At 39.1% G+C, this 12,690-nt stretch overlaps 1 long non-coding RNA gene across 1 annotated transcript; it reads left to right on the top strand.

Annotated features, from left to right (window-relative positions):
* The first annotated feature begins 394 nt into the window (after positions 1-394).
* LOC148115174 (uncharacterized) lies at positions 395-2,587 on the top strand. The gene is made up of 2 exons (XR_015731901.1): positions 395-520; positions 2,355-2,587. It is a non-coding gene; the product is annotated as an uncharacterized LOC148115174 (long non-coding RNA).
* Positions 2,588-12,690: the final 10,103 nt, after the last annotated feature.

Below are 12,690 nucleotides of genomic sequence, written 5' to 3'. Positions count from 1 at the left end.
TAACACCGGTCAGCTAGACTATTCACCAGGAAGCAACCTTGCCTCTCAAGAGGCTAATCCTGTCCTGAGAACTTGAGAGATGCTTGGGCAACATGCCCAGGTCCATTCCATGCCTTGTGTGCTTATGCTGTGTACCCTGACCCGTTTGAATCATAGACTGATTTCTTGGACTTTGTGTGTGCCCATTAGACTCAGTTACCCAGTGACTCTTGCTACACTGAGCTCAGAATCCAGACTTACAAAGGTGCTTTCTGAGAACCGGTTTGGGGGGGTTGAATAAACACCTGTAGAACTCTTGCCTTTCATACATTGCTGTGTGGGAAGCGGGACAGTACATGGGGACGGGGGGTAGGGGGAGAAACTTCTGTGCTGTGCTGAACAAAGAAGCTCACATCTGAAATATCTTCATTTCTTCAACCCCTCACAGTATGGAAGAGAAAATACGTCCTCAGGGGGCAGCAGCTTGCAACTTTCCCTGCTGGCTTCCCCGTTAACATTGTAAGTCAGGAGTGCAAACAATGTAAGTATAAGTAAGTCTTTTTTTTTTATTGAAAAGTTTTACAAAAAAGAATTTTTTTTCAAATATTTCCCCTTTCCCCCCTCCCTTCCTTCCCCCCCTACCCCCCCCCCCGGACTTCCCAGAACAAAATACAGGGTAAAACAATTAACAATCATATGCTAAGCTAAGCTAACTAACTACAGATTCCTATTCCCCCCTCGACACTTTAACTCGCCTTTTACTTAACTAAATATACATACTCTTAACTTTTTTATTCATTCATAAGCTATTTGATACTTTTTAGTTCGATATTTGTTTTGAATATAATCAATCCATCTTCTCCATTCCGATATATATCTTTCTTCTGAATGATCTTTCAAATATGCTGAAATTTTCGCCATTTCTGCCAAATTTGCCACTTTTAATGTCCATTCTTTAATAGTAGGCAATTCTTCCTTCTTCCAGTATTGCACCACCAAAAGTCTAGCTGCAGTTATTAAATTTAAAATCAATTTAGTCTCTATAACCGTACAATCTGTGATTATACCCAACAAAAACAATTGTGGAATAAACTTTATCTTCTTTTTAAGAATATTTTGGATTTTAAGTATAAGTAAGTCTTAAGTGTGAACAGATTGCCATGCATCAGAAGTGCAATCACATGACTATGGTAGTGGTGCAGCAGTCATAACTACAAGGACGGGTTATAAGTAATTTTTCCTCATATCTTTGAATGGTCATTAAGCGACCCATTTAAAGTCAAGGACTAGCTTTCCATTCACAAGAGGAGATCCATGTGAAAACGCACCCTTTTTCTCCTGAAAATTTCATCTGATATATTTTGCATACCGTAATCTGTCCAACAAAACTTGCATTTTGCAAGATCAAAAACTAAGTGAAAGAAAAATAATTAGCCCTATCTCTTTCGGGAGCTGAAGACTATTTTTTTTTTCTTCTTCCATAAGAATATTGTGGGAATAATTCCTAGAGATAGATTTATTTAAGAAAGAAGATTAAGTCGCTTTGATTTTAAAAAAACCAAACAAATATATATTCATATACAAGATGGCAAAGGAACGAAGCTAAATCTGAAGGCATAACGTCTTTGATTGTGATGAAAGACAGAGAAATTTAGTGCCAAATGCAAAAGAAATTTAGTGAAGAATGCGAGAATAATGAGAGGTTCTAAATCTGGGACAGACTTTATTTGGTAGATCTTAAGAAAATTTGTCATTGAAGAAAAGAAACAAGAGAAAGTAAAAAGAGAGAAAGTAGAACAAATACAAGGGGGGAGAAAAAGTACAAGTTCTGCATAAAAATTTTAAAATGCGTTAATTCCTGAACAGAATAAATAAATGGAGATGTAAGGCAATACAGAAGATGCTTGGCAAAGAGTGAAACTAATTATGTTATAAGAGAAATGAAACTTAGATTATTGGGATCCAAATTTTCTTTCTCTGCTCCACTGCAGAATTTCCCTCCTGCACACAGAAGTGAGCTGCCTGCCCTCCTTCAGCAGATAGTTCTTTTGCTCTGTTTAACCCAGTTAACTGACCCATTTAATGACTGCAACCATCACTGGTTAAGATGAGCTGTTTTAGAAACTGAACAAATAAATAAATTATAAAATGTCAGTGAAAACAGTACTGTATGAGAATAATGGCAGAAAAAATGTGTGTCTGTTTATGCATGCATGTGTGTGCATGCATGTATGTGTGTGTCTGTGTATGCATATGTGTATATATACAAACACATATACATGTATAGAATAAAATGTTAGTGGCAAAATAGCAATAGCACTTAGACTTATATACTGTTTCACAGTGCTTTACAGCTCTCTCTATGTGATTTACAGAGTCAGCGGACTGCCCCCAACAATCTGGCTCCTCATTTTACCGACCTCGGAAGGAAGGAAGGCTGAGTCAAACTTGAATGGGTCAGGATCGAACTGCTGGCAGTCAGCAGACTTAGCCTGCAACACTGCACTCTAACCTAAAATATGTCATTACAAGGAACACTTAAGATTCAGAGAGGCAGAGAAACCGAAGAGTGATTGTGATACGAATAAAAATTTGCTTTGGAACTGGATGAAGATTTTAGTCTATTAAAATATATGGTCAGAGACCAGGGGTGTCAAACGCATGGCCCCCAGGCTGGATGCGTCACACACTGGCCACGCCCACCTCCATTTTAGAAAAGGGGAAAAAGTCACAATATGTTACATGGTGACAATGTGACACTTGTGTCATAAACCAACATGCAGAAATTAAAACATCACATTCATTTTTTTAAAAAAACAAACAAATTACAAAACCATTCATGTTTGCACAAAATAGAGAAACAATCAGATCCAGAAAGATCTAAATGACACAATGATGGTTGAATTTTTAACCAGAGTTCTATAGACTTCCTAATCACGATGTAAACACTTTCCCCTCAAAGTTATTTTGCATGAAGAGGATTAAACAAGACACCTGTGTTAGAATTAATGGAACTTAAAAATAAATATGATAAAATGATTTGGGATGAAAAAGTGAGGGAAGGCTAGTGGGAGTGCTTTACAAATTTGTATAGTGATCTTCTGAATACCTTGAAAATCCTGAAGATTTGCAAAATTATTTGCAAGTTCTTTCTTTTAAACTTCTGCCCTCTTTTATTTTTTTTATTTTGTTGTTAGAACAAAAGTAGAGTTTGTTTATTTAAACGTAACTGTTTTAAAGACCTTCTAGGGGTTCTGGAGCTTTTCACCCTTTTAAGTAATGCTTCCCATTGGCCTTGCACATTTTCCATTCAATTCTTAATTGTTCAATAAAACCATCAAGGCTGCCATCTGGAAGTTCATGCATTTTGGTAGACCAACTGCTGCAAGCTCGTTGCTTTGTGAAGACATTTTTTAATCACAATCACTATCGTTATAACTTACTCTTTTTTTTTTCTATTCTCACACTGAGCTTCCATATGGCTTTGGCATATGTTTTATGGTGTCCACAGTTTAGATACCTCCAATATATACAGATATATAGTTTCACCATTTGCAGTAAATGTAATTGATATATCTATCTACATTCAGAGCAAATGTTCTCACTCGTAAGATGACATGGTATAAATAAAATCAAAATATTGTTTTGTTTCCATATAATGATACCATCAAAACTGAAGAATGTCTTTTCATGGAGACATTTAACAGAGACCTAAGCCATACATTTTCAAAAGTTTCAATATCTGGCTAAGGATGCATTTCATAGAGTTGGAAAAGGCAGAACTGCTATGTGCCATGATGATGATGATGATGATGATGGTGTTATCCATTCAGTTGTGTCTGATGCTTGGTGATTCTATGGGCCAGGTCTCTCCACATCTTCTGATCTTGCACTACTTTGAGTTTTTCTATGCTCCAGCTGATGTCAGTTTTGATTGTGTCCAGCCACCATGTTCTTTGGCAGCCTGGTTTCATTTTACCACTAACTCTTCCCAACATAATTGATTTCTCCAGTGAATTCCCCAGCAAGACATGATCAAAACAAGTGAGAGAGAGTTTTGTGATTTTTTTCCTTCTAGTGGCATGTCTGGTGTTATGCGCTCCAGTACTTTCTTGTTGGTCACCTTTACTGTCCAAGGAATACGCAAGAGCCTTCTCCAGTACAACAGCTTAAACAAGTCGATTTTCTTCTTGTCTTGCTTATTTAAGGTCCAACTTTCACAACCATAGCAGGGGTGGGTTCTAAAATTTTTTACTACCAGTTCTGTGGGTGTGGTTTATTTTGTGGGTGTGGCTTGATGGTCATGTGACAATTCTTTAGGATTTAGCAGAGGTACTGGTCTACCAGGCTTTTAACTGCTTGCAGAGCTGTACCGGTCTACCCATTTATTTTTGCAGGCACTGGTCTACTCATATATTTTTGCAGGCACTGGTCTACTCATGTATTTTTGCAGGCACTGGTCTACCCATTTATTGTTGCAGGCATCGGTCTACTCATGTTTTTGGACGCACCAGTCTACCACCAAACTGCCTTTTACCACTGATCAGCTGTAGGGTGGCCCTTTGAAGCCCCGCGGCAAGAGTTTAAACAGTTTTTCCTTATAGCCCATCAGCTAGGATTCAGGAGGCAGCAATAGATTAGGGTGGGGCCAAATAAAAGGTAAGAATAACGTGGGGGACTGGGGGGTGGGGGGGCAGAACCGGTTCAGTGACATCATATTGTCACCGCTACTGGCTTGGCGGAACCGGGCTGAACTGGGGGGAACCCACCACTGAACCATAGATAGCGCAAGGAACACAATAGAGCGGATTAACCTACATTTGGTTGCCAGGCTGATGTCCTTGCTTTTCCATATTCAGCTCATGTTCATCATTGCTGTGTGACCCAGTGCAATCTGATATTTTATTTCTGGGCTGCATTCGCTGTTTTGAGTGATCTGCCACCTAGGAAAGCGCCTAGACAACAGATAGGAAATTGTATTTTCACAGTGGAGTCATTTCCACTGACTACAACTTCCAGCTGGTGAGAGACTCTGTGCCACATGATTGGAAAATCAAATGCCTAGAAATAACAGGGATAAGTGCAAACATCAGACAACATTCGTGCAATGGGAATTGTCCCTCATCTTTTCGTTGCAGTTTTTTTTTTCTGTTTTCAGCACCTCACTGAACGAAATCAAATTTCCTAGGGAGTAGTGTTTGAGTTATTGGCTTGACTTCCTGAATAGCAGCTGCCTCTTTCTTCTACTTGGATAATTTCAGATCAAGTGAAAAATAGCTTAAGAGAAACCTAGTGATATATTCAAGATTGTTTCATTGCTAGGAAATTCTTTAGAAAGTCATTTTATTTATTTACTTATTGCCTCCATTAATCAGTGCAGAATTTGTGCAAATTACTACAGAAGGAGATTATGTAGACATTTTCTGTACTCCAGAAGTAAAAAGACAATTGCAACTATAGTCAGGAAAGATTTAACAGGATAAATGCATGCACAACTATTTATGCATAACAAAACAATTCTCACATATGCACTGACCATTATTTGCAGGATAGAGAAAAATTGGAAAGAAATTACATGTCTAGGAAACAGAAATGCAAGATTTGAGTTAATTGAGAGAATTAGAGCTAATAAGTAGTCCTGGATTAAAAACCATAATGGACCCTATCCATTACAGACATTCCATTCCATTACAACATGTGACAGTTATAATGCAGGTCACTGCATGACCAATCTAATTTTACCACCTTTTTTGCGGTGGGTATTAACTGAACCACTAATATTGTTAAAAGAATGCCATGGTCATTAAGTGAACCCATTGTTTGCTCTCGGGCATTTTTGCTGAAAACAGGAAGTAAATGCCAGTTTATGGTAAAAACATTGTAAATTGCAGTCACATGACCTCAGTATATTGCAAACAGCCATAAATTGCTAAGCACCCAAAATGTGGTCATGTGACAGGGGTGAAATGCTCCCGTTTCAAACCGGATCGCCTGATCCAGTAGCTATGGCGGCAGGTGGTTCGGAGAACTGGTAGCGTCCCCCTCATCATGCCCAGCTGAGCCGCACAATCATCAGAGGCTTTTTATTTATTTTTTTACTTTTAAAAGCATTTTTTCTACAACCTCTTGGCCGAAGAGGTGGTAAAAAAAATGCTTTGAAAAGTCTCTGACGATCCCAGCTGAGTTGCCTGATTGGCAGAGGCTTTTCAAAGCATTAGAAAAAATGCTTTGAAAAGTTAAAAAAAAAATTGGCCACGCCTACCCAGTCACATTAACCCCCCCCACCAAGCCACGCCCACAGAACCGGTAGTAACAAATTTTACATTTCACCCCTGTCATGTGATCATTGGGTGAGAGTCAGCAATTGGAATTTCAGAACCAGGTCATAAGTATCTTTGATGGGTCCACTGTAACTTAGAATTGTCGCTAAGCAACCGGTCAAAAGTCAAGGAACTATCTGTATTTTAATAAAAATGAACATTTGTAGCAATTTTGGTATTGATAGTTAAGGAACCCAATTATTTGTCTTTATTTACAGTAAAAGATATGCCTTCATTGCTCATTTGGAGAGAGGCTGGAGATGAACTTGCTTATACTGAATTTCATATTACTCTCCAGTAAATCAGAGTCCTAGCAGCTTTGTTAGTGCTTTCCAGGACAACATTGTTAAGAAGATGATAACTGTAATTGGTTCAATGCCAGAAATCAGACAGCTGTTCAATAGTTCTGGTAAAACAATTGTTTCACAATTGCTTGCAGAACAATTGTGAAAATAGCATTTTTCCAGTTCCTGCTATGTTTAAATATGCAAACAGATAATTAAGAATTGGGCTGAAAAGCGGTATTTAAATAAAAGATAAAAAACATTTGGCTGCTTTCTTTATGCAAGGGTCATTCCAGCTTTAAAGCTGCATAATAGGTATGGGATTGAAGAAGTTAAAGCGTCTATTATTGTGCCTTCATCCCATAAAAAAAGAGTTTCTGGGTGGCTATTGATAAACCCAAACTGTACTAGGCCTTTTTGTATAAGTTAGATAAGAAAGGCTTCCCATAATGATCGTCCATGCATAAAAATCCTCTGCATTTTTAGCATTATTTAAAGTCAGTGGCTAAATCCAAAATATAATAGAATCTTAACTTAGAATTATATTAACATTATCTCAAAATACCTATTTGTGTATAAAGTGTGCTCAAATTTATCTTGTATATCAATCTCTTTGCATTAAGACGAATTGCCTGTATCATATACAGTAGTGTTTTTCAAACTTGGCAACTTTACAATGTGTGCATTTTAACCCCCAGAATTCCCCAACACAGCATGCTGGCTATAGTAATCAGGTCAATTAGTGAAACAAAACATGAAGAACAAGAGGTGGTAGGCAAGGTTGAACCTGGTCATTACCACTTCCCCACCTGTGGCCCAGCATTCTTCCAGCTTTGCTGAGTGCTGTAGGATTGTTTGCAGTAAAGAAGCACTGAAACCAGACAGTCTGCAACCTTCCTAGAAGGAAGTGTACTGAAATCTTTCCAGGCAGTTAGATTTGACACATGCAGCAGACAGTCCTGCAGAACCCACTGAAGACAGCCTACAATAAGGTATTAGAGTTTGCAGCAATCCAACCAGCAGACAAGTAAATAATTCAGCAGGATTTGTGTATAAAAGAAACTTCTTTTATACACAGTAATATAAAGCATGATGCATGTATACAATACCCATGCAGAAGCCAGAACCAGAACTCAGAATCCAGAAGCACAGAAGCAATACAATCACAGAAGTTAGCTTATATATATATACACACAGATCAGTCAAGCTAAGCCATACCAAGGGTCCAAGATGGCTGACATGGCTCTCAGTCACCAAACAGTTCCCATTGGCTGACTTGTTGTTATGGCTATCCCAGTTCATAATTACACTGACATAAGGTTCCCCAATCCTCAGGCTGCGGCCCAGGACTGGGCCTTGAGCTGTTTGAAACCGGGCCACTGAAGTGGCTGGTAAGCGCACGTGTGCACATCCCCACTTGCATGAACTGTGCGGACACTTCCCTGCTGCTCGTGTGTCACCATCCCCCCTCCCCCCACTGGGCCACAAAATCAGAAAGTTTGGGGAACTCTGGCCTACAAGATCTTCAGTGCAGGTTAAGAAGGCTCCAAGCCAGCTAGAGTCCTCAGGGTTGTCAGTAATGAAAGCATAGAAGAGCTTATGGTCTGGCCAGTTTCTGCCCATGTTGCAGGTACTCTACAAACTGCCTAGACTAGAAACACTTTTTCCCGTGTTGCCGGAGAGCCAGAGAGGATCCTTCTCCACATTATTGACCTGAAAGATTTCTTTTTTTTTTCCAATATAAATCAGGCAGCCCCTTTGCTTCAACGAAGCTGCCATGTGTCAAGTCACATCATCAAAATGAATCTGAAGCCTATGTACCCTTGATTTATGACCATAATAGAGCCCACAACGTCAGTAATAAGTTGTGACAGTTATAAAGTGGGTCACCAGGTGACCAGACGCAATTTTATAACATTTTTTGAAGCCGTTGTTAAGCGAATACTGTGGTTGTTAACAGAATGTGGTGAGTGTTAAGTGAATGCGATAGTCATTAAGAAAATCCTGTGGTTGTTAAGTAAACCCATTATTTTGCCAGAAACAAGAAGTAAACACTAGTTTATGGCAAAAACATCCTAAATCACGATCATGTATCCATGGAGGTTAGAATTTCAAATTTTGCAGGATCTGTTTTTAACTTCAAACAGCCTCTTAGCAACTGGCTGTAAATTGAGGAGTACCTATATAACAGTCATATATTTTCAAAATCTTGGATTTACAACTCTGAGTAAAGTGGCCTATGGTTCAAATTTGGAATTTTTTATCATTGGTTCTTGCCAGTTAAGACATAGCTCTGCAACATTTCCATGTCTTTTTTAGCAGCCACAAAAATGCCCAATCTAATGGCATTTTTATAGCACAGAAGCCTTATAGATCTCTTTCCACTCCGCTTCTTCCCTCTCTGCACTTCCACAAATGATGAAAAGCTAGGGTTTTTTTTTTTCTTTAAAATTCACATTACCAATATTATTATGATATCAGGAAGCTCTGCAAATTGTGGCAAGAATAATGTCAGAGGGATTTCTAGCCATGTCTCTCAGTTTCTGTGCTCAGCTCTCACATTTCGTTTCCAGGATCTATGTCGCACCTGCAATGCATTTGTCTGTATTTGTTCCTAGCTTCCAAGAGATATGGGAGACCGGTGCTATGAAAAGATCAATTGTAAAAATAGGAGGCAAATGTTCCTGGACACAGCAGTTCTATAGCTAGGGGGTGGAGGTGGACTGCTTTAATTTTGGGGATGGAGGGAGGGAAGAAAAAAAAACAATAATTCACAATCCATGTGATGGGGGACTAGGATTTGAGGGCAATTTCAAAGTCATTCAGCCAGAGACAGCAAAACCAGCTTGCAAAAGTTATTCTGAATATTTATTCAGCACTTGCTGCAGGTAATCTACACATTTCTGGGGAAAATTAATGGGCTCATGATTTGGAAAATGTTCATATGTGGTTGATATATTGATCATCTTATATTTAAACAAAACTCACATTAAAACTCCCTTTTTATGACCCTGTAATCCAGGGGTCTCAAACTGGCGACCCATGGGTCAGATGCGTCATGTGCAGGCCACGCTCACCCCAGCGCTGCGAGTGGGAAAAACATCACAAAATGTCATGTAATGGCAAAGTGACACGGCAAATTTGACAAGAATGCTGTAATCCAGGGGTGAAATCCAGCAGGTTCTGACAGGTTCTGGAAAACCAGTAGTGGAAATTTTGAGTAGTTCAGAGAACGGTAAATACCACCTCTGGCTGGCCCCACTCTGGCCCCAGAGTGGGGTGGGAATGGAGATTTTGCAATATCCTTCTGCCAGGAAATGGAGATTTTGCAGTATCCTTCCCCTGCCACGCCCACCAAGCCACGCCCACCAAGCCACATCATGCCCACCAAGCCCCGCCCACAGAACCAGTAGTAAAAAAAAATGGATTTCACCACTGCTGTAATCCCTTAATTCGGGATAGAGTTGGGGCACCTGGATGGAGCTGAGCGTTTACTGGCCAGATGCTCTTCCTGACCCCATGTGGAGTTTGCAGCAGATATTTTTTCTTTGCACCGTAGGAAAGAAACATCTGTCGCTACCTAGGATTGAACTGTCAACCTTATGAGTGGGAGGTGAGCATCTTCACCACTAGGCCACCACAGCATTCATCTAAACAAAATTCCCAGTAAATAAATAAATATTCAAAAGCTCTTCCGGCAACTCAGGCAATGAAGAATCACTAAGTTGCATTGTAGTGAATTAGTTCACTAGTGAAATTTGTGCATCAAAAGTTAGCTGTTTTGAAAGTAGATTTAAAAGCAAGGTTTTTTAAAAAAAACATTAATATAGACTGCCCATCCCACATAACACTGTGATGTTTCTTAAAGCCCTGTCAGTTAACAATATTCACCAGCAATTTCCTCCAATAGGAAAAATATAGATCTGAAAATTTCAGTCCTCACGCACTTGGGAGTGGGATTGTTTTGAACATTAGCCTTTATTGGATGGGCTGCTACTCCCTGTTTCCTTGGCTCTTTATCTTCAGCTTTACAAAATTTTATTATGACTTCTTATTAACCAAATCTGATAACTGGTCTTACAAGACAGCTTGTTGTCTACAGTATGGATATGAGATTTTAATGCATTTAAAGAGGGGGAAAAAAACAAGTTTGGAAAGAAATGAAATTCAGAGCCATCTGGAGTGATGGCCAAGTTATTGAAATTCAGACATGTTGACTTTATAGGGAATGGAAGATGAAATGTGAGCCTTCTTCATAGAGATGACATGTGTTATTATTTCTAAGATATATGTCATAGAAATAATATAGGTACATTCAGAAAAGTGTCAGTTACAAACACTGAAAGTAGACAGGAAACAAGAACTAGCATTTTTCTCAGTTTCTGATCTATTGTCTTTGAACAGAAAATAAAAAATGGCTGGATTTTTGTTAATGATTCATTCAACCGGAGAATAATCACCATCATAAATCCAAATTCAGCTGTTAAGAGACAAGTATTTAGCAAAATCATAAATCAATAAATAAATTCTATTGCAATAGTTTCCTGAACAACTGGGGTGCTAACAGCAGTCTTTGATCACTCTAGCTGAAGAAATGTATCTGGTGACATATTAATATACTTCAGTGACCAGTGGTGGAATTCAAATTTTTTACTACCGGTTCTGTGGGCATGACTTGGTGGATGTGGTGTGGCTTGGTGGGTGTGCCTTGGTGGGCATAGCAGGGGAAAGATACTGTAAAATCTCCATTCCCTCCCCACTCCAGGGGAAGGATACTGTAAAATCCCCATTTCCTCCCAATCAGCTGGGACTCGGGAGGCAGAGAATAGATGGGGGTAGAGCCAGTCAGAGGTGGTATTTACCAGTTCTCCGAACTACTCAAAATTTCTGCTACCGGTTCTCCAGAACTGGTCAGAACCTGCTGAGTATCACCTCTGGAGCAGAGGTGTAACATTAGTTCTTCTAGAACTACATATAAATTACCTGTGTCATTGCATTGTACATTAGTTGAAACTTCTGTATGTTCTTCAGTGGCAGCCCGGTATAGAGCTATATAGTCCAAATGGGAGGTGACTAGGATAGGAGTGACCATGAGTGGAGTCCTCAGTCTAGGAATGAGTCTAACTGGCACCCAATAGGAAGTTTGACAAAGGCCTTTCTAGTCATGACATCCGCCTACTCTTTGAGCAAGAGTCATGAATTAGGAAAACCACCAGATTGTGTATGGAGTAGTGCCTCCTTCCAAAATGGCATAGTGAAGTAAGCATGGCTAGGAAGAACTTTCATAACATTTAATAAGGTTTGTTAGTCCCTTGTATCAAGCATGGAAACATCTGTTGTAAAAGTATATTGCAGATATTATTGTCTGCCCAACAGCCACTTATAAAACCAGCTCTATATTCCTACAAAAATGAAAAGTAATTTTGCAACAATTTTCTCCTAGTATAGACCTGGGGATTTGGCAATAGTAAGATATATGGCAAAACTAAAAAAGCTAGCCAAAAGCAAAATTTACTAGCATTTCTATGAAGGACTGCATGTAACTTTTTAATGGATGAGATGGCTGCAGGTTCTCATTCGACTTCATTTAATTTTTTAGAAGTCTGGTGGGCTTATTCTAACAAAGAACTCTTCACACAGAATTTTCTTTCCTTCTCCTGGATCACTTGGATAAAGGCTATCAATGTTACTTCTGGGCAGGGGTGGGTTCTAAAAAATTTTTCTGTGAGCGTGGCTTATTTTGTGGGCGTGGCTTGGTGTGGGGGGGTAATGTGACTGGGTGGGCGTGCCCAACTTTTTTTAAAAAACTTTTAAAAGCATTTTTTCTACAACCTTAAGAGGTTGCAGAAAAAAATGCTCTTAAAAGCCTCTGACAATCAGGTAACTCAGCTGGATCACCAGAGGCTTTTAAAGGCATTTTTTTTTCTACAATCTCTTCAGCTGAAGAGGTTGTAGAAAAAATGCTTTTAAAAGCCTCTGATGATCCCAGCTGAGCCGCACGATCATCAGAGGCTTTTTTTTAACTTTTAAAAGTATTTTTTTCAGCCGAAGATGTTGTAGAAAAAATGCTTTTAAAAGTAAAAAAAAAAAAGCCTCTGATGAGGTGG

This window comes from Pantherophis guttatus, chromosome 2 (genome assembly GCF_059756535.1).
Source record: "Pantherophis guttatus breed Tessera chromosome 2, ASM5975653v1, whole genome shotgun sequence".
Lineage (NCBI taxonomy): Eukaryota > Metazoa > Chordata > Lepidosauria > Squamata > Colubridae > Pantherophis > Pantherophis guttatus.
This window is presented reverse-complemented; position numbering and strand designations above follow the sequence as displayed.